Raw genomic sequence first — 24,142 nt, forward strand, 5'->3', positions numbered from 1 at the left:
ATAAGATTCTTTCTTCTGAAAAGTATTAAAACTGAATCTCTCACAAAATTTGGCCATCAAATCAATATCAGATACCAAGTAATCTGATACCTCCTAGTTCTGAAAAAGACATTCATTATTTCTATAAAGGCTAGTCTTTCTCTTAAGGTGACATAATTGTAACTTGAAAACAGTAAGCCAACACTGTTTTCAAAAAGCACTGCTATAAGATAATATGTACAACAGGTATAGTTTCTCAAGCAGTGTATCAGATATTTCCTCATGTTAGTACAGGCTGCATTAGTGTTCCAATTCTTCATCCCTCCTGTAACCATACTCTTTGTCAAGTGATTTTGCAATTCTGTCCCTTGACCTTGGACTTGACCACGTGACTTAGTTTGGCCAATGTGGTATGAGTAGAGACAGTTTTCCAGTTACTCTTTCCGACTTTTTCCATTGCCATGAGAAGAGCTTGCTCTGGCTAGCCCACGTGAGGAAGATGAGCAACAGGTGGGAAGGACAGAACCTCCCCAGCTGACCCACAGAAGAACATTGAGAACCAGTGTGGCCCCAGGTTCTGCTTCTGTGATCTGAAACCGAGCTGCCCAGCCAAGCCCAGGCTAGATCAGCCAAACTCCCAAAGTCCTAGAGAAACATGGGTGATAATGATTCTTGTTTAAAACCGCTGAATCTTGAAATAAGTTCTTATTCAACAATAGTCAGCTGATTCATTGGCCTTTCGTTGTGAAAATGAGGGAAAAGACTAGCTAAAAATATGTATGTGGGACTTCTCCTGGAGTCCAAAACAAGGCCAAAACAAACAAACAAAACAAAACAAAACAAAACAAAACACCCTGTCTTAATTTACTATGTTTAGCATCCTCAAATAGAGGAAAATGCTTCTGTTGGAAACGAGAGTAGATGAAAACGGTCCACATTTGTTGAGGTTGCTGAGAAAAACATGGCTTCCCATCTCTGCTGAAATAGTAATTTCCAAAGTTTAGATACTCTGGAAATGTTTCTCTAGAGACCAGAGGTTCCTTCCCATTCTGAAAATACCTCCTTTTAGCTAATCTGCATCTCTCACTTAGAATCACAATGCTATTTTCCAAAAATAAGATGTTTGATTCTTATTTAACAAGATGGACAGGCAGTCAATTGATAACTACTATACTTTCAATTTACTAAATAATGGATACTTTTTATTTTGTTTTGTTTTAATGCTTAGAACAGAGGCTAGCAAATTCAAGTTGGGGAAACAGAAACCTTGGATTCTGAATAGTTCTCATGAATACTGTAAACTTTTGACCCAAATATCAAAGTAATTTCAATTGTACTAATATTTAAATGAATGAAACAAAAATAAATGGGTTAGGACAATACATTCTTACATCATGTTTATGGTTTCCTAAAGCATTTTCTAACTAAAATATAGATGCTTCCCCACAAGCACAATCTCCCTAATGATTTACGACAGAGTCTTGGTCTGAGACTTGCTTTGAGAATAAACTCAGGATGTTTGCTCAAAAAGGCAATGGTACAGACTAAACAAATAGCTAATGAAGGTAAAAATATTATAAATAATTTTAAATATTAAATTAAGTATCTAAAATGGATTGTGCTCTTGGAAACAAATAACTATTTCTCATTTCCTTCCCATACAGTAAGCAAAATGGCTATAGAGGTTTAAAAAAAAAATCAATGTTTCATTACCTGAAGACCTTCCTGAGAATTGAGAATATTTTCCTGCTGTTGACATCTCATTAAGATTATTTAACAACTAAGCAATCCATGTGCTTCCTTGGTGCTAAAATTGATATATTTTTCAAAATACAGTCCAGAGTTTTCAGAGAAAAACCCATAGATTTTTGACCCAATGTCAATATCTATCACTGAAAGGTATGAATAAAATAAAACAATAAATGTGTTGAGTCAAGAAAATAGAAAATATATTAAGCAATAAAGTCTTTCCTTAATGATGCTATTAAAAGTGGCAAAGACATAACATGAATATTTCTTTTATAATGAGATTATTTTTTAAAATCCCACTTTGCATTAATTGGATATTGATAATATATGTATTTTATTTTATAAGCATGAATAGAAAGCATGAGTATTTTCTTTGTTGTTATCTTATTTTCACATACAGAGAACAGAGGCATTTCCCAGATTTTTTGAGACAGAAAATAAGATTTCTCTCTTTGTTCATTTTTGATATAAATTTAGATTCACAGAAAGGTTCTTAAGAATAGTATCCAGAATTAGAATTCCTATGTACCCTTCATCCAGATTGTCTAAATGTTAACAATTTACCGTATCTGTTTTATCACCCCAACTCTTAATCTATGTATTGGAACTGCTTCAGAGTAAATTACAGACAAGATATTGTATATACCCTGAAATATTTCAATGTGTATATCCTGAAACAAGACTGTTGTCTTACATAGTCACAGTACAATTATCAATGTCAGGAATTTAACATCAATAAAACATTATCAGATAATCTATAGAACTCATTCGATTTCATCAATTATCTCAACAAAAGAAAATCTCAGTTTATGTGTTATATTTAGTTGTAATATTTCTTTTATTTCATGGATATTTTTAAAAAGTACAGTCTCATGATTTTGTAGAATGCCCCTCAAATTGAGTCTAATAGTTCTCTAGAATTATATTCAAAACACGCATTTTGGGGCCAGAATATCACAGAAGTGATGTTTTGTTCTTTTAAGTACAACATATTAAGAAGCACAAGATGTCAACTTGGTTCCACGGTTGGTGATGTAAACTTTGCTTATTTGCTTCAGGTAGTATCTGTTGAGTTCCTCACTGTAAAGTGAGTTCCTCACTTTTAATTAATCAGTATCTTGGGGAGGGTGGCTCAGTTGGTTAAGCGTCCAACTCTTGATTTCTGCTCAGGTCAATACCTGAGGTCATGATCTCAGGGTCTTGAGATTGAGCCCCACTGAGCGTGGAGTCTGCTTGAGATTCTCTCTCTCCATCTGCCCCTCCCCTCTTGCTCACGTGGTCTTTAAAAAAAAATAAGTATCTTGTGGGAACACAGGTTGAGGCTCTATAAATATCCTAGTACTTTTCACACTTTCAACCACTAGTTAGTATCAATTGATTTTTTTTAGGATTTTATTTATTTATTTTGAGAGAGAGAGCCCACGCAAGCACAGGGAGGGGCAAGGGCAGAGGCAGAGAGAGAATCTCAAGCAGACTGCACTGAGCACAGAGCCCAATGAGGGGCTCAATTTCACAGCCCTTAGATTATGACCTGAGCTGAAACCAAGAGTGGCTGCTCAGTGACTGAGCCACCCCAGTATCAACTGATTTTTGACTGAATCAAATATTATTAAGAAGATTGACAAATGGTGACTTTTGAAATTCCATCCCACTCATTGGCTGGCTTTCTACTGTTAGAGGAGCTTTTCCTTCTTCATGTATGTATGTGTGTGTGTGTGTGTGTGTGTGTGTGTGTTTCTTTGTGGCAGTCATGAATTCTTATTTTATTCAATGGGTTATAATGCTTACCTGTCATTATTTGGATGACCAAATAGTCCCAAATTTGGCCTTAGTGAGCCACTTCATGTTGGTTCCTGTGTCCTTTTGACATATCCCTATTTCTCTGAGCACTTTATTTTATGGCACACAAAAAAATGTCCCTCCCCTAGAACTAGCCATTTCTCTAAGGAGACCTGGTTCCTATTAGTGGAGTATTTAGAAAGCAAATTTGCCTGTAGGTGGGTCATTACTTTTAGGCACCCTCAGCAGACAGAGCTAAGAAAAAGACTTAAACACACATGCACACACACATCCACATCTATTTCTCTATCTACCTTTTTATCTCAGCATTTCTCGTCCTCAAGATATTGATATTTTGGATCAGATCATTCTTTGCTGGGACAAGTGGGGGACAAGCAGTGCTGTCCTCTGCATTGTAGGATGTTTAGCAGAACCTGTAGCTCTTTACTAGATGCCAGTGGCATATCTCGCCTCCCGGATGTGAAAACCTATGAAAAATGGCTGGAGGTTGGTAGAGGGAATTGATTTCAAAGGACACAAGAGAACTTTTTAAGATTATATCTTGACTGTGATGGTAGCTCTAAAGTTCTCAAAAGCTGACAAACTATACTTTTGGAGGGTGAAATTTTCCATATGAAAATTATATAACTATAAACATGAGTTAAAACAAATCTCTGTAAGATAAAAAGAGCTACTGCTTTAATATCTAGATAAGTAAACTGAGACTAAAAGAGTCTACCCTGGGGGGAGATGGCAGAAGCAGGGCTTCAGTCCAGATCACTGAACCCTCATCTGAAGCTTGTTCATGATATTACATGTTTTTAATCTAACACAAGCACATTCATGACTTTTCTTCATCAACAATGTAATATGAAGAGGATTTAGACTTGAATTTTGTCCTTCCACTGGAGTCATATTAGGTTAATTAGACCAATAGGTAAAAGTTGTAGCAAATCAGATTTTTAGCTCAACATAAAAAACTACTTGAACAACGAGGCCTTCCTGAAACAGGCTGCTTATTGATAGTGACCAGGTAAAAGCCAACAGGCCAGAGAAAGTAGAACAGGAGAGGAGACTGAGGAGCTAGATTAGGTGCACAGTGGCAGCAGCTTCTCTCTAAGTGTCCAGTCATCACTCCTGCTTTATAAAGAGGTAGAAGACATGTATTGCCTCTGATAATCTGAAGTATAGCCCGAAGGCCTGTGAATGTTGCAAAGATGAAAAAGACATAACTACTACCTTGAAGTTGCATATGATAAAATGTTAGAGCCTATACCCGCAGAAAGTGATTGCACATGTGATGTTCTAAAAGCAAATACACAGCACAACAGAGTTAAATATACCTCTTTATATAGCCCATTTAAGGAAAAATAAAGATTACTACCATTTCAATCAACAATATAAAACTTGTTTGCTTGCAATGTCCACAATAGCTAAATCGTGGAAGGAGCCGAGATGCCCTTCAACAGATGACTGGATTAAGAAGTTGTGGTCCATATATACAATGGAATATTACTCAGCTATCAGAAAGAACGAGTTCTCAACATTTGCTACAACATGGACGGCACTGGAGGAGATAATGCTAAGTGAAATAAGTCAAGCAGAGAATGACAACTATCATATGATTTCTCTCATCTATGGAACATAAGAACTAGGATGATCAGTAGGGGAAGAAAGGGATAAAGAAAGGGGGGTAATCAGAAAGGGGAATGAAACATGAGAGACTATGGACTATGAGAAACAAACTGAGGACTTCAGAGGGGAGGGGGGTGGGGGAATGGGATAGACCGGTGATGGGTAGTAAGGAGGGCACGTATTGCATGGTGCACTGGGTGTTATACACAACTAATGAATCATCGAGCCTTACATCGGAAACCGGGGATGTACTGTATGGTGACTAACATAATATAATAAAAAATCATTTAAAAAAAAAAAAAAAACTTGTTTGCTTGGTGCAAGCTGTAATAGACATTAAGAAAAAGCTACAGATAATGTGTACTGATTAAAATTAAGCTAATTTAATTAATCAGAAATAGAATATATAAAGCTTTTTTTCACTATTTATGGATTTCAATTTAAATCATTATGTTAGGGTGGTGGGATTAGGTGGGATATCATACCTGTTTGGTATGACGGTAAAGTATTTTAATTTTAAAGCCTGTAGGATAAAGAAATGCAGCTAATTACTGTGTATACAAGAGTAGGGTAAACATCCACTGGGCTGGGACTCAATTAAAGCCCCTGAACTCAAGGACAGAATTTAGTCCAGATCATTTGAAAATAACATCCTCCCTCATAATTATAAGATCAGTGACTGACAAGATAATTAGTATATCTGGTAATCAAGGTAACAGCTTTTACAGATCTAATTAGAGTATATTCTGTTGCTTGGAATACATGCCAAAAGTATCACACTAATCTTCTGTACTTAAAGATGATAGCTGAATCTTAGGAAACCAATATGTATAAGCTGTATTCCTCACTTCATAAATAGTAGAAGGAAATGAATAAATCAATACTAATTATGATTATAGTTTTAGAGCACAGTAAGGACGAAGCAACTACCATTTTAGGAAGAACATCAGTTTGAATTCCTAAAACCCCATCAACTATCTGACTTGTGTCACTCATATCCTTTCAATCTAATTTTCAGATGTGTATTAGAGACAAACTCAGGATACTTACAAATCACAAAGCTAGTATGGTCACCAACCAAAATATCTGTCTATGGTAGCTTGGTCTCATATAGGCTAGTTTGAAGACTATGCTATGAGATATAGACCTCTGACAACTTTTACAGTTACGTATCTGTTGCTTTGCCTGCACACCTTGTCTTTGGGTCATAATGCCTTCATTTTCCTTTGGAGAGTCCTCCCATCCTGATAGTGTACAGTCTGGGTGGGACTGTAGAATTTATATTCCAAACTTGCCTGTCACAGACTGAGTTCAAGACTAAGATAGTCAATACCTATATGCCATTCCTTGCAAAGTAGTAACATGTCTAAGAATGAGAATGTGAGCCAGGCAAGGACAAGAAGAGTACTCTTCATGGTTGATACAATTGCTAAGTCAGAATGGTGGTCATTTTTGCTACTGAGCCAGGTAACACATGAGAGTTAAGCCACCAAAAGAAAGCAGAGCTGAGGCTCTATCTGTAGAGAGATACATAGAGAGCTCTAATAACATTGCTTAAATTTCAAACCTGTGTGTGCCAAAAAGATTCACCCATCAAAATTCCCACTAAAAAGATCAAAATACTCCTTTGCTTAAGCAAGCAACAAGAGAATCATGACTGATACAACCTGCCTAGTATTTCTATGCCTTGGTTTCCTGGTTTGTAGAATTGAACATGAAAGTTACTATTTTACAGAATTATTGAAATTAAAACAGTTGTTGTTTTACCCCTTATAGTATTTGTGGTGACTATGAAATAAGTGTTAATTTTATCTCCACTTTGCAGATGAGGAAAGTGAAGCTTGGAGAGGTTAAGGAATTTGCCCAAGGTCATTTATTAGTCAGGATAATCAGCATTAATTAATGTAAAAATATCTCTAAACATCCTATAATGAGGTGCCTTTCTTTCCTATACAAGAAGAAGAAGATAATCTAAACAGGCCTACATTTATTAAAGAGATTTAATCAATAATTAATAACTTTCCAAAACATTAGAAATCATCAGACCCAAAGGTTTCAAAGGTGAATTCTACCAATCATTTAAGGAAGAAATTATATCTATTCTCTACAATCTCTTTGAAAAGATGGAAACAGAAGGAATATTTCCTAACTCGTTCTATGAAGGCAGATTACCTTACTATCAAACCAGGCAAAGAAATTACAAGAAAACTACAGACCAATATCTCTCATGAAAATAGATGCAAAAATCCTCAACAAAATAGAAGGTATAAAAAGAATTATACACCATGACCAACGGGGATTTATCCCAGGGGTGCAGGCAGGTACAATGTTCAAAAATCAATTAATATAATCCATTATCTCAACAGGTTAAATAAGAAAAATCACATTATCGTATCAACAGATGCAGAAACGACATTTGACAAAATACAACACACATTCATGATAAAACAACAACACCTGGCACACTAGAATAGAAACTACCTCAACTTGATAAAGAACATCTACAAAAAATCTACAGCTAACGTCATACTTAATGATAAGAACCTAGAAGTTTTCCCTCTAAGACAGGAAGAAGAAGGGAAAGATGTTCTCTCTTGCCACTCTTTTCCAACATTGTGTTGGAAGTCCTAGCTAATGAAATAAGACAAGAAAAGGAAATAAAAGGTATATAGACTGGGAAAGAAGAAATAAAACTTTGTTCACAAATGACATGATTGTCTAAGTAGAAAATCCAAAAGAATCAATAAAAAAGCCTCTTGGAACTAATAAATTAGTTGCAAGGTTGCAGGATATGAAGTTAATATATAAAAATCAATTGCTTTCCTATATACCAGCAATGAAGAAGTGACATTTAAAATTTAAAACAATTCCATTTGCATTAGTACCCCAAAAAGAAAATACTTAGGTGTAAGTCTAACAAAATACAAGATCTATATGAGGAAAACTACAAAACTCTGATAAATGAGAGAGGGGAGGAGGCAAGATGGTGGAAGTGTAGGGGACCTCGTTTCATTTGGTCCCTTGAATTTAGCAAGATAACTATCAAATCATTTTGAACACCCATGAATTCAACCTGAGATGTAAGAAAAGAATATCTGAAACTCTACAAGTAGAAAAGCAACCACTTTCTGCAAGACAGGAGGTGAGGAGAAGTGAATCAGAGGGGATATGGAGGAGGGAGCCTAAGTAAGCCGGTTACCGGAAAATGATATAACCCTTGAGGGCAAAATTAGAACCCTTAGAAATCTGTTCTAGTGAGAAATATCCCTGCCTGAAAGGTGCTCAGGTGGTGAAAAGGGGCAAAATTCTAGGTGGGACACTGTGGTCTCAGGATCCCCCGGGGTCACAGAAATAATGGGGGTGCCTGAGCCAGTGCAGTTCCCAAGCATTGGAGCAGGGAAACTGGTTACCATCAGTGAGCCCAGGAGGGGGCTCTCAGCTCGGTTCGCCATAAACTGCAAGCCGCACTTCGATCAGGTGACTGCTGTCTGTGTGGAGACCAAGCAAAGGACAGGAATGAAGGGCCCCTCCGCCCTTCCCTGGAAGGAGCGGAGCAGGTGTGCATGGGACTGGGCAACAGCTCTCAGGGTGGGGGCCCTGTAAAGGACAGTAACAGACGATCTTCTGTCTTCCCCCAGGAGGGACGGAGCAGGTGCGTGCACAACTTGGCGAACGCTCTCCTCGCCAGGGCCCTACGAAGTGCAGTAACTCAGGACCCTCCACCTTCCGTCACCTTCAGTGAAGGTACACACTGCAGGAGTCTGCAGAGTTTGGCACACACAAAAAGTGAAGACCGTTTATCCCTGAGGGTTTACTGAAGAGAGGGTACTGCAATCTTTCGGCTCTGGGCTAGATATCGGGTCGGCCATTTTAATTTTGATCCTCTAAAGAGGCACAGAAAAACTTCAGGGAACAAAAGCCACACAGAGACCAGCTTACACTGAGCCCAGCCCTCTGGCAAGGGGCACTGCAACTCCGCCCAGGCAAAGACACCTGAGAAGCAGCACAGCAGGCCCCTCCCCCAGAAGACCAACTGGAAGAACAGGTGCGCAGCAAGTTTACAGACCACACAAGACTTTAAAACTCCAGTGTTAGGGGAAAATAGTGTAAAGAATTCATAGAATTCAAGGGTTTTTTCCTCATGATTCATTTATCTTTTAGTTTGAAATTTTCCATTTCTTTTTTTTCTTTTTTCCCTTTTCACCTAGGTTCTTATTTTATCAATTCTTTGTTTTTAAGTCTTTTCTTAACTTTCATTTTTTACATTTACATTTTATAGATATATTCTTCATTTTTGGCTTCCTTTCACTCTATTCAATTTTATTTTTGTACATATATGTTTTGTTTTCTTTACAATTTTGGGATTTAGTGTCTTCTAACACACAGACCAATATATACTCAGGAACAAGTGGATCACCCTGTTTTGTCCACCCTGTGAGATTATAATCTCTCTCTCCTCCACTTTTTTTTTCTTTTGTTTTTTCTTTTGCTTTTCTTTTTTGATTTCTGAACTCTTTGGATTTATCTAGTGTGTATTTTGCTTGGGTCACAGTTGATATTTTTGATTCTGTTCACTCATTCATCCATTCTTCTTTGGGCAAAATGACTAGAAGGAAGAATTCAGAACAAAAGAAAGAACCAGAGGTAATACTCTCTGCCACAGATCTAATCAATATGGATATAAGTAAAATGTCAGAGATAGAATTCAGGAAAACAACTAAAGTTACTAGCTGGGCTTGAAAAAAGAGCATAAAAGACATTAAAGAATATCTTGGTGCAGAAATGAGATATAATCAGGCTGAAATTAAAAGTGCTCTAACTGAGATGCACTCTAAATTGGATGCTCTAACAACTAGAGTAAATGAGGCAGAAGAGAGAGTAAGTGACATAGAAGACAAGGTGATGGAAAGGAAGGAAGCTGAGGAAAAGAGAGAAAAACAACTAATAGACCATGAAGGAGGCTTCAAGAAATCAGCGATGCCATAAAATGAAACAATATCAGAATTATTGGGGTTCCTGAGGGAGATGAAAAAGAGAGAGGGCCAGAAGGTAACTTTGAGCAATCAGAGCTGAAAACTTCCCTAATCTGGGGAAGGAAACAGGCATTCATGTTGAAGAGGTAGAGAGGACCCCTCCCAAAATCAATAAAAATAGATCAACACCCCAACACAAATTAGTGAAGCTTCCGAATTTCAGAGATAAAGAGAATATCCTGAAAGCAGCTCGAGACAAAAGTCCCTTGCTTACAGGGGTAGGAACATTAGACTGGCAGCAGACCTATCCATAGAGACCGGGCAAGCCAGAAAGGGATGGCAAGATACATTCTGGGTACTAAATGAGAAAAACATGCAGCCAAGAATACTTTATCCAGCAAGGCTGTCATTCAGAATGGAAGGAGAGACAAAGAGCTTCCAAGACAAATAGAAACTGAAAGAATATATGACCATCAAGACAGCCCTGCAAGAAATATTAAGGTGGATCCTGTAAGCAAGGAGAGAGCCCAAGTGTAACATAAACCAGAAAGAAACAGAGACAATCTACAGTAACAGGGACTTTACAAGTAATACAATGGCACTAAATTCATACCTTTCAATAGTTATTCTGAATGTAAATGGGCTAAATGCTCCAGTCAAAAGACACAGGGTATCAGATTGGATAAAAAAGCAAAATCCATCTGTATTCTGTCTACAAGAGACTCATTTTAGACCTAAAGTTACCTCCAGACTGAAAGTGAGGGGGTGGAGAACCATTTACCATGCTAATGGAACTCAAAAGAAAGCTGGGGTAGCAATCTTCATATCAGATAAATTAGATTTTAAACCAAAGACAGTAGTAAGAGATGAAGAGGGACACTATATCATACTTAAAGTGTCTACCCAACAAGAAGATCTAACAATTATATTTATGCTCCTAATTTGGGAGCAGCCAATTATATCAACCAATTAATAACCAAAGTAAAGAAACACATTGATAATAATACATTAATAGTAGGGGACTTCAACAGCCTACTCACAGCAATGGACAGATCATCTAAGCAGAAGATCAACAAGGAAACAAGGGCTTTGAATGATACCCCAGACGAGATGGACTTCACAGATATATACACAGCATTCTATCCTAAAGCAACAGAATACAAATTCTTTGAGTGCACATGGAACTTTTTCCAGAATAGATCACATACTGGGTCACAAATCAGGTCCCAACTGATACCAAAAGATTTGGATTATTCCCTGCATATTTTCAAACCACAATGCTTTGAAATTGAACTCAATTACAGGAGGAAATTTGGAAGGAACTCTAACACTTGGAGGTTAAAGTACAACCTACTAAAGAATGAGTGGGTCAATCAGGAAATTAAAGAAGAATTAAAAAAATTCATGGAAACTAATGAAAATGATAAAACAACTGTACAAAACCTCTGGGATACAGCAAAGGCGGTCCTAAGAGGGCAGTACATTGTAATACAAGCCTCTCTAAAAAAATTAGAAAAATCTCAAATACGAAAGCTAACCTTACACCTAAAGGAACTGGAGAAAGAACAGCAAATAAAGCCTAAACCATGCAGGGAACGGGAAAAATCAAGGTTAGAGCAGAAATCAATGAAATAGAAACCAGAAGAACAGTAGAACAGATCGACGAAACTAGAAGCTGGTTTTTTGAAAGAATTAATAAGATCGATTAGCATCTGGCAAGACTTATCCAAAAAAAAGAGAAAGGACCCAAATTAATAAAATCAAGAATGAAAGGGGAGAGATCATGACCAACATCAAGGAAATATGGGCAATTTTAAGAACATATTATGTGCAACTATATGCCAACAAATTAGGCAATCTGGAAGAAATGGATGCATTCCTAGAAACTTATAAATTACCAAGACTGAAACAGGAAGAGGCAGAAAACCTGAACAGACCAATAACCAGCTAGGAAACTGAAGCAGTAATCAAAACCTCCCCAAAAACAAGAATTCAGGGCCAGATGGCTTCCCAGGGGAATGCTACCAAACATTTAAAGAAGAAATAATACCTACCCTACTTGATTAAACCAACATGATCATGATCCTGGGGTCCTGTGATCAAGCCTTGCTTCAGGCCCCCTGCTCATGCTCGCTTCCTCTCACTCACTCTCAAATAAAAATAAATAAAATCTTCAAGAACTTTCATTAATGACAAGTAATACTTTCATTAATGACAAGTAATATTTGAAAGTCAGTGTTGCTTATTGCAGAAAAGCATCTCCTATTGGTGAATTCAACTCAGTGGAATGTTTTCTCTCCTTGGTCTATGGGATGTCTCCTCAGGGACAGCTTTTGGTGGGAAAATGTGGCAAAAATTAAGCCGGGCGCTGGGAAGTCGAAGCATGCGTGTGTGTGTGTGTGTGTGTGTGTGTGTGTGTGTGTGCGCGTGTGTGTGTGTGTATTTGTAGAAATGTGAATACCTTACTTGGAATAAATTGAATATAAGAAGGATTATAGTGGCATCCTAAAATGGTGATATTGTTCAATATAGTACTAGAAGTCCTAGCATCAGCAATCAGACAACAACAACAACAACAAAAATAAAAGGCATCCAAAGTGGCAACAAAGTTGGAGAACTAACACCATCTGACTTTAAGATTTAGTATAAAGATATAGTAATCAATACAAAACGGTATTAGTGAAAGAATAGACAAATAGATGAATGGAACAGAACAGATGATTCACACAAAGAAAGTAAACTGACTTTGACAATAGAGCAAAGATAATAAAATGGAACAAAGCTAATCTTTCCAACAAGTGGTACTGGAATAACTGGACATGCACATACAAACAAACAAAATCACAGACCTTAAACTTTTAACCAAAATTAGCTCAAAATGAATCACTTACCTAAATGTAGAACACAAAACTAGAAAACTCCTAGAATATAACACAGGAGAAAATCTAGATGACTCTGGGTTTGACAATGACCTTATTACATATAACATCAAAGATATAATCCATGAACAAAAGAACTGAGCAGAACTTCAGGAATGAAAGAATTTCAGTGGAACTTTATTAAAATTAAAAATTTCTTCTCTGTGAAAGGCACAGACATAATGAAAACATGAGCCAAAGATTGAGAAAAAATATTTGCAAAATACATATCTAATACACATCTAATAGCCAAAATACAAAGAATTCTTAAAACTGAACAGTTAGAAAACCAACAACCTGACTGAAAAATGAGCTAAAAACCTTAATCGATACTTCACCAAAAAAGATACACAGGTGGAAAATAAGCATATGAAAAGATATTCCACGACAAAGGTCATCAGGGAAATGCAAATTAAAACAACAATGAGATAGCATTGTGTGTCTATGAGAATGACCAAAATCCAGAACACTGACACTATCAAATTCTGGTGATGATGTAGTGCAACAGAAATTCTCATTTATTGCTAGTAGGGAACGAAAAATGATCTAGCCACTTTGGAAGACAGTTTGGCAGTTTCTTACAAAACCAAACATACTGTTACTATATAATCCAGCAATCACACTCCTTGGTATTTATCCAAAGGAGGTGAAAACTTACATTCAAACAAAAACATGCACGTAGATGTTTATAACATCTTTATTCATAATTGCCAAAACTTGGAAGCAACCAAGATGCCCTTCAGTAGATGAATGGGTAAACTGTAGCACATTCAGACAATGAAATATTATTCAATGTGAAATGAGCTACCAAGCCTTGAAAAGAGACGGAAGAATCTTAAATGCATATTATTAAGTGAAAGACACCAATCTGAAAAGACTACATACTGTGAGATTCCAATTATATTACATCCCAAAAAAGGCAAAACTATGGAGATAATAAAAAGATCGGTGGTTGCCAGGGGTTTGAGGGAGGGATAGATGAACAGGCAGAGCACAGAGAAATTTTAGGGCAATAAAAATACTCTGATACTATAACAGTGGATACATATGATAATATATTTCTCCAAATCCATAAAATGTACTACACCAAGAGCAGATATTAATGTGTGAACTATGAACTTCAGGTGACAATGACATGTTAATGTAGATTCATCATTTGTAACAAATTGTACCACTCCTGTGAGAGAAGTTGATAATGGGGGAGACTATGCATGTGTGGGGCAGGGAGAATATGAGAACTCTATACTTGCTGCTTAATTTTTCTATGAACTTAAAACTTCTCTAAAAAATAAGTTCTCTCTTTTTTAAAAGGGACACGGTCAGACAGTATTTAATTCAAGTTTTCTGCAATCCTTAAAATTCTCCAATTCTTCACAGAGAACTTGCTTTTTGTTATTTTGAGTGTTACCATATTTTAGTAAAAAGTGAGGTAATGATGAATAAACAGTCACATAGAAAGACTAGAAATTACTATACAACTCCAATATCTTACAAACCTAGCCCAAAAAAAGATCTTTTAATATCACCATTTTAGGATGCCACTATAATCCTTCTTATATTCAATTTATTCCAAGTAAGGTATTCGCATTTCTACAAATACACACACACACACACACACACACACACACACACACATATGCTTCAACTTCCCAGCGCCTGGCTTGATTTTTGCCACATTTCCCCACCAGAAGCTGTCCCTGAGGAGACATCCCATAGACCAAGGACAGAAAACATTCCACTGAGTTGAATTTACCAATAGAAGATGCTTTTCTGCAATAAGCAACACTGACTTTCAAATAAGTATTACTTGTCATTAATGAAAGTTCTTGAAGATTTTATTTATTTTTATTTGAGAGTGAGTGAGAGAGATAGAGCATGAGCAGGGTGCCTGAAGCAGGGCTTGATCAAAGGACCCTAGGATCATGACCTGAGCTGAAGGCAGACGCTTAACTGACTGAGCCACCCAGGTGCCCCAATAAAAGTTATTTTCTTGACTGATGTTTCATATCTAGAAATGCAATTGATTTTTGGTCTGTAATTTTATTTTTTTTTATATCTTTTTCATACCAATTATATCACATTTATGCTGGTTTCATAACCTAAGTTTCTGAGAGGATCTGGGTAAGATTTGTATTATTTCTTCCTTAAATATTTGATAGAATTCTTGTGAAGGCATCTGGCCTGGAGGTCTCCTTGTGGGTAAATTTTAAATTATAAATTTCATTTCTTTAACAAATATAGGGATGTCAGTATTTTCTATTTTCTTCTGTGTCAACTTTTATTTAAGTTGTGGTTTTCCAGGAATTTAACCATTGCATAAACTTGTTATAATATTTCATTATTAAGCTTTTCCTTCTTATAAGATTTTTCATCTCTGCTATTGTTAATTTGTCTGCATCATCCTTCCTCTCCTCTACCTCCTTTCTCTTTTTTTCCCTCTCTCTCATCACCTTTGCAAGATTTATCAATTTCATTATTCTATTTAAATAATTAACTTTAGCTTTATTGATTTTTTTATTTTATCCTTTTCTTTCATTGATTTCCTACTCACCTGTCCCTTCTTTTTACTTATTTGGGTTTAATTTACTCTTTTATTAGCTAAGAAGCTAATAAACTTTTCTTTTACGATACAGGTGTTTAAAGATAGAAATTTCTTTCAAAGTTCTACTTTAAATGTAGCCACTCTGGAAAACAGTATGGAGATTCCTCAAAAAGTTAAAAATAGAACTACCGTATGACCTAGCAATTGCACTACTAGGTATTTACCCAAAGGACACAAAAATACTGATTTGAAGGGACACGTGCTCCCCGATGTGTCCTGCAGCATTATCAACAATAGCCAAATTATGGAAAGAGCCCAAATGTCTATCAACTGATGAATGGATAAAGAAGATGTGGTATATATATATAATGGAATATTACTCAGCCATCAAAAAGAATGAAATCTTTTCATCTGCAACAACATGGTTGGAGCTAGAGTATATTATGCTGAGCGAAATAAGTCAGTCAGAGAAAGACAAATACCATATGATTTCACTCATATGTGGAATTTAAGAAACAAAACAGATGAACATAGGGGAAGGGGAAAAAAAAAAGAGAGAGAGGGAAGCAAACCATAAGAGACTCTTAACTGTAGAGAACAAACTGAGGCTTTCTAGAGGGGAGGTGGGTGGGGGAGGGCTAAATGGGTGAGGGGTATTAAGGACAGCACTTGTTGGGATGAGTGCTGGGTATTATATGTAAGTGATGAATCACTAAATTCTACTCCTGAAACCAGTATTACATTATATGTTAACCAACTAGAATTTAAATGAAAACTCGAAACAAAAAAACAATAAAAATAAATAAAATCAATCTATATATAATGAGTAGATAAAATATATACCCATCAGTTCAAATAAATCATAGCCTACACACACATACACAAAAAAGAGATGACTTAACATTACTTGGGGGAATAATTTTACATAAGATAAAATTATGCACATTTTATCCAGTCTTGTATTTATACATAGTTTATACAAAAATTTGTAACAAAAAATAAGGATAATTATATATAATATACAAGCAATTAATATATATTATTACTTATAAACAAAATCAAATGTAAAAAAATAAATGCATCTCACACATTTTGATATTTTGTGTTTTATTTACATGCCATTTAAAATACTTTCTTATTGCACTTGTGACTTCTTCAATTCATTATTATTTTTCAGTATTTTACTTAATTTGCAAATATTTTGGGACTTTCTAATATCTTAGTGTTAGTGATTTCAAATTTAATTCTTTCCTGGTCATAGAACATATTCTGTACTATTTCAATTATTTTAATTATTAAGACTTACTATGTGGTTCAGTATATGGTCTATCTAGGTGACTATTCCACATGAACATACAAAAAATACATATTCTGCCATTGTTGGGAATAGTGTTCTATGGATAGCAATTATATTAAATTTGTTGAGTATATTGTTCAAATCTCCGTTCTTACTGTGTTCTCATCTACTTGTCCCAATATTTGTTTATCCTTCCAATTCTGCCAATTTTTGTTTCATGTAGTTTAAAGCTCTGTTATTATTAGGTACACACAATTAAGATTGTTATATCGTCTTGATGAATTGGCTCTTTCATTATGCAATGCTCCACTTAATCTCTTGTAATGATCTTTGCAGTAGTACTTAATTTGTCTGACATTTGACATAGCCCCAAAAGCTTTTCTGTGACTAGTATTTCCATGAAATATGTTTTCTCCATCTTTTTAACTTATTCATGTCTGTATATTTAAGGTGATCATTTGTAAGCAGCATATGAGTTTTTATTTTAGTACTAATCATTTGTGCCTTTTAAGTTTTTAACATTTATATGGAATATGACTATTGATTCTTAAGTTTTACATTATTGGTTCTTAATTATATTTTAAGTTGTGTTTAAGACTACCATTATGATATTTGTTTTCTATACCTTCTGGTTTGTTCTTTCTTTTTCTTTTCTTTTACTTCTTTTGGATCAAATTTTTATTAATCAGTTTTATCACCCCATTGGCTCTTTAGCTATATCTCATTGTCTTAATGGTTCAGTAGATGTTCTTATGATGACACTATGCATCCTTAACTCATAATAATCTAACTTTATTTAATATTATACTACTCAAAAAATATGGTGTGAAAAACTTGCTATACTACAATTCAACTACCTCCTTCCTGTCTTTTGTGTTGTTGCTCCACGTATGGTATTTGTACATCAATCATAAAACCCCCCAAATTAAATTATTTTTGCTTTAAGAAATTGTGTTAATTTTAAACTTTAAGTTTAATTAAAAATATATTTACACACACATTTATCATTTCCAGCACTCTATTCCTTCTACAGATCTAAGTTACTGAAACTACAGGATCCTATAGCTTAAACAACTTCCTTTAATATGTCTGTAATGGTCTTTTACTGATGAGTCTCTCAACTTTTGCTTATCGAAAACATGCCTTCAAATTTCAACTATGCACATAATTATCATCATAACTACTTGATTTTTCATCAAATGCTTTAAAAATGTCACTCCATTGTCTTCTGGCTTTCATTTTCTTTCTGATGAGAAATCAGACATAATGTGTATCCTTGCTCCTGTCATTCTCTTGCTGATTTTAATATTTTTTCTTTAGTTTGGATTTCAGCCATTGATAATTATGTACGTGTGTGTGTGTGTGTGTGTGTGTGTGTGTGTGGTGTAATATGGTATGAGCATTCATTCTATGAGAAGCATTCAATGAACTTCTGAGAACTATGGGTTCACTATTTTAATTAAGTTTAGAAAAATTGGGGAACACCAGGGTGGCTCAGTTGGCTGAGCATCTGTTGATTTTAGCTCAGATTATTATCTCAGGGTCATGGGATCGAGTCCTGCATCATTGGGCTCCACGCTCAGAGGGGAGTCTGCTTGAGATTCTCTCTCTCCCTTCCCATCTTTCTAAAATAAAAATAAATAAATCTTTAAAAGTTTAGAAAATTTCTGACGATTATTTATTGAAATATTCTTCACAGAACTTTTTTTCTGGGACTCCAATTGTTTGTGGGTCTGCTCTTATTCATTATTTTTCTTTTGATTATGGGTCATATTTTCCTGCTTCCTTGAATGTTTCATATGTTTTGAGTTCCAGGCATTGTGTTTAAAGGAATAGAGGCTGAAGTATAAGAATTTTTTGTTTTTAATTTCTAGATAATTTAAGCCTTTTTCTCTATTTGGCAATTAGAACAAGTGGATAAGGATTTAGATTTTTTCAAAGTCAGGTTGAGCTGGGGCTGAGCCATAGCATCGATTAGATTGAGTTCACCTTTGGTTAATCCTTTCTGCACTCTCCTATTCCACTGCTGTTAAGGCCTGACCATTTTGTTCCTGACAGGATTTGAGCTAGATGGGGTGGACCAAGCAGCTTTGGCCTATGTTTAGATTCAATATCTCATTGGTTCTGTTTCTCTAGAGAACTCTAATACCATGGCAAAAGAGATTTTTGCAGATGTAATTAAGTTTATATTCAGTTGACTTTGGCTAATCAAAAGGGAAATCCATCTAGGTAAGCCTGACCTAATTGCATGAGCCCTTTAAAAGGGAAGTGTTCTCTAGTGAGCAGAGGAGGAGGAAGTCAGATTTCTGGCATGAGAAGGAGTTGAAACAAGGTTCTTGGCTTGAAGATAGAAGCGGCCTCATGGAAAGAACCTGAGAGCAGCCTGTAGATGCTATGTATAGTTCCCAGCTGACAACCAGCAAAGACATGGGGACCTCAGTCCAATAGCTGCAGGAAATGTAATTCTGCCAACAAGAATAAGTTTGGAAGCAGGTTCTCCCCCGTAGCCTCAGAATAAGAACTCAGCTCTGCCAACGTCCTGATTTTGACCTTATGAGACCCTGGGCAGAGAATTCAGCCTATTGCCCTGGGCTTCTCACATAAAAGACTATGAGCTAATGAATGGATATTGTTTTAAGCCACTAAGTGTGTAACAATTTGTTATACAGCAATAGAAAACTAATATAGCCAAGACACAAAAAAAATGAACTACACTACCAAGGATAAAGGCAGTTTGGGTAATGGCCACCTGCCCTGATCTGAATACATGTAGCACTACAAATTCCACATTTCAAAAAATACTAATCTCTCTTGTTTACTATTCAAAAGTCACTTGATGTGATGGTCCAAAAAGTATCTTGACCATATGCTGTCTAAAAAAACACTTCTCACAAATCTCTACGTATCTTTCTTTATTCTCACACATATACATTTAAATTTATAATCAGCAGCATAAACTGTCAAGAATCTAGAGTGACACTGGCAGTCTAAAGGGTATTGAAACCAGAGTAGTGGGGATTGGCCCTCAGTAGCTGAAGATGCAAAAAGTAAACTTGTTGGTACATGATGGTAACTTACTAGTTCACTCACAGAAACTGTGAATCTCTTTTCTAAAGATTAAAAGAATCTGGTTCTTAGGGACAAAGTTGACATCTGCTAGTACATATGTATTTTGTACAGGTGTCAGAGTATTGTAAATTCAACATCTGCCTTCACTTGTATTGAACAACCTTCTGGTTTTAGCTAAATTGTTTTAGAAGAAGATCCTTATTGGAAACCCAGGAGCATAGTCTTTTTTTTCTTAACATTTTGAAAGCATGTTTCCTTTTTAACATCAAGCTGTAGCTGTAAACAGTGGTCTGAAAAAAATAAATGCCCTCCTCAGAGCCTTGTTCACATAACTCAGTTTACCTAACTGTTCTCAACCTGCCACCAAGACAGCCTGTAATTATGGATGGGGACAAGAACAAAGACTTTGGAGTCCACAAGATATAAGTATAAATGCCAACTTTACCATTTGCCAGCTGAATATACAACACCTCTGCATCTCAGTTTTCTCATTTAAGAAGAAATTCCTTTAAGAGCCAAGATGAGGATTAAAGTCAGTCCAGAGTTTCACTGTTCTAATTTAATTTTTAGTACCTGTTTTTATTAGTATTTTTTCTGAAATCGAATTGTTTTGATCTCTCCAGCTGATTCCAAGTTTCACCAAAAAAATTCTTCAATTGCACTTACAAAATTTTTTCTCTTGCTGTTATTTATTCAGAACCTGTTGCTTTGTCAATAGTTCTTTTGACTCATTATGAAGGAATGAATACTAAAGTCACCAGTATGAGTTAAGGACACTTTCTATAATGAAGACCTAGTAGCTTAAAGTAAATTTGGAAAGATATTTTAAACTTAATCCTTTAGTTGTAATGGGGATATTTAGCATTTTCAATAAAGATTTTATTGGTCCAGATCAGAGGGACCATATTATATTAATAACTTTTCTGTATTTCAGTTGCTGTAACCACTTTATGCCAAATTTTGCTCAATGGTAATCACTGTTATAATGATATGGTAGTATTCATTTTCCAGGCTTTACGATGTCCAGCAAATGTCCTTTTTACACACGAAAACCATACTCACCAAGCTCTACTTTATGAGTCTAAACTAGGCCATTCAGTATTTTATAAATTCAAGGCAAGACTCTATATTATTCCAAATGTGACAGCATAGCTTTAGAGGTGGGCAGCCTCCACACAAGTAATCTGCTGATTAGTAAGAGTATGCATATCAGAAGTCAGCAAACTCCAATTTGCATTGGATGCCGGCTGCATAACAACTTATCAGAGAAGCCCAGATAGAAGGGTAAAGAAATATCCCTTCCGTAATTATGAGCATGTGTATGCCAGTGCGAACCTGCATTAGTATGACTGAGCATTCTGGGATAATAAGTTAATGCTATTAAGATTCATTACATATTCCTAATATGCATACCAATGCTTCTTAGCAGTAATACGTTAGATCCCAAGCTCCAAGTCTATGCTGACAAACTCCAGGGAGAATGGAAAGAGGTCCAGCTGGGAATGCCAGCAGATGTCTTTTTAAGGCTTTGCAACATTTTGGGAAAGGTACTTTTGGTGATTGTACATATTACTATTCCAGTATTAGTATCAGGTAATCTTAATTTTCATTAAAAAAAAAACCTTTTCTGTTTGGATGCAGACATCTAAGTTATTTGTAAGAATATAAGGAAAATTAATGCTCAGTGAAGAGCTAATTGGTGAGGGCCTACTTTGACTTCAGACCTATTTTATTTGGCTAAAATTTAAACTTGAATGACATTAGGTGGCACTTGCACTGCCTGAGGCCTATTGCTTTTTAAATTTTTTTTAAAGATTTTATTTATTTATTTGAGAGAGAGAAACAGTGACAGAGATAGTGAGAGAGAGCACAAGCAGGGAAGAGAGGGAGAAGCAGGCTTCCTGGGATCATGACCTGAGCTGAAGGCAGACGCTTAATGGACTGAGCCAGCCAGGCGCCCCTGGCCTATTGCTTTTATACTGGATTTATTCATTTACACTTCCTGACTGGTCCCTGAAGGCCGCTGAGCTTGATGCTCCAGTTCTAAATGAAGATCTATTTGAGAGGCCAAATGTTTTCTTAAGAGAGGGACCAGGCAAGTGAATGGGGCTCTGGATCTTTTGCTTACTTGTTTATGTCAGACTCTGAAAATACACAAACGTGGTATCCTTTTGAGATGGGAAGTGTCTTGATTTGGGAGACAGGAAGTAGAGTTTCATTCATCTATTCATTTAATCATTCAGTAATTCAGATGACCAACATGTATGCCCTTTTTTTTTTTTTTCAAACAACTCCTAAGCTTTATTATAAACAGCCTGTGGTTCCCCAGCAAAGGCACACCATAGACTGGCAAGAGCGGTGGCTGGGCCCAGGCTTCACGGCCTGCAGAGGCTCTGCACAGCGGGCACAGGCTTTCATTGAGGCAGGCCTGGCAGCGTGGGTGGACAGGCAGACATGTCTGCCGGGCGAAGCCCACCAACAGTCCGTTGATCTCACTCCACAGCTCCCTGTGAAGGTGAGAGGTCAGGCGAGAGAGCAGCAGCCCCGCCAGCCCTCACCCTGTCCCACTGGGGCAGCCACTCTTCCAGGGCAGCACGAGTCTTCTCCGGGGACTTGGTTGCTGTCTTGGTCCACCCGAGACTGTTGGCAATCCTATGCACGTGTGTGTCCTCCGCAATGCCACACCAAGTGTGCCATCTTGGGCCAATGCCTGGCAGTGCCACCAGCTCTGCCACAGAAGCTGGGATGGCCCTGCCATAGCACTGCTGCAAGATAGCACTGGTCTGCTTGATACACTTTACCTTGCTCCTCCAGAAGCCTGCGGGGTAGATGAACGTGCCCAGTGTGCTGTCATCTGCCTGCAGAATGCTGTCCACCGTCAGGCCCCAAGCGCGCAGCTGCTGCATGGCGCCTGCTGTTACCTGGTCTTTGGTTTGGCTAGACAGCAGTACCTGGTACCTCCATACCTTTGGGGGTGTGCTGGGGTCATAGCAGTGCTCAGCCCCAGCTGGTCCACAGGTGCATCTTTCCCACTCCTCATGGTGCGAATGTTCACCAGCTGCTGTCACCAGTCCAGGGTACCCAGATTGCCCTCCAGGGTACCATTATTGGGATACGGTAATTAACAAAATAATAAAACTGATCTCCTAAGACTGTTCAATTTGATAATTAGTGTGTATGGGTACAAATCTTCTTCTTTTCAGACTCCTTCGACTGCCTCCATGTGTCTTTCTCTTGGTCAGCACCTCACCGAGCGGCACAACTTCTTCATGGTTAGGTGAAATCCATATCCTAGGGATCTGACTTGCTGAATGGACATGAAGCTGCTGGATGATCCTACCTGGAAGTGTGAAAACCTGAGCTTCCTATAGAGTAAATTTCACCACTGAAAAAGGAGGTATGAAATGAGATGAGGCAGATAAATTCCTCCTCTTTCTCTCCTCATGGACTGCTTCTAGTTCCCAAAGCCTATTTTGCATCTCCGCATTAAAAGAAATTGCAACAGGTAATTTCTAAATGAGCCAAACATCTCTAAACTTCTATAATTTTATGATTCCATTTGGACAGTCTCATGTCTGAATAGGCTTCTTTAGAGGGGAGAAAGGAATTACCATTTGTTGTGCCAAAAGTATAGTGCCAGGCGCTGAGCAATTTACTTTATATACATTATATAGTTTTTATAAATGCCCTGGAAGGCAGGAATTATTTTCTCTAATACCGAAGAAATTAAGGCACAAAAGAGTAATAAATTGTCAAGTACACACAGCTACTAAGAGGCAAGCAAAGGCGAAAAGCCATCTGCCAGGTCCAAAGCCCAGGCTCTCCCACTGAACACACTATTTCACTTTTTAAATTTTAACCTCCTTCCCCTACTCTTCTTTCCTCCATAAAACATCTATTATCCAGAAATCATTCATTGACCCACAGCTACACAAATTTAATACCTCTTTAATTATTTACTTTTTGCCCCCATGGTAAAACATCTAATAATTTAAAGCTATAATATCTCGTTTAAATAGTACATATAGCTGTGGCAAGGGTAACTGACAAGTTTAAAAATTCTTTGACTTAGTATATCACAATATGAACTATAATTCACTTCCTGGATACATTTCAACTAGTACAATATTTCATTCATTGTAGTAATAGCATCCAGCAGTGTCTATTAACCAGCATATCTGTGCTTTGCAGGTACCACTAG

General features: G+C 36.7%; 1 pseudogene; it reads right to left on the reverse strand.

Annotated features, from left to right (window-relative positions):
• Window positions 1-24,142, reverse strand: part of LOC113248401 (endonuclease III-like protein 1) — a 49,223-nt pseudogene that overhangs the window by 21,224 nt on the left and 3,857 nt on the right.

The sequence above is a fragment of the Ursus arctos genome, unplaced genomic scaffold, assembly GCF_023065955.2.
Source record: "Ursus arctos isolate Adak ecotype North America unplaced genomic scaffold, UrsArc2.0 scaffold_1, whole genome shotgun sequence".
NCBI lineage: Eukaryota > Metazoa > Chordata > Mammalia > Carnivora > Ursidae > Ursus > Ursus arctos.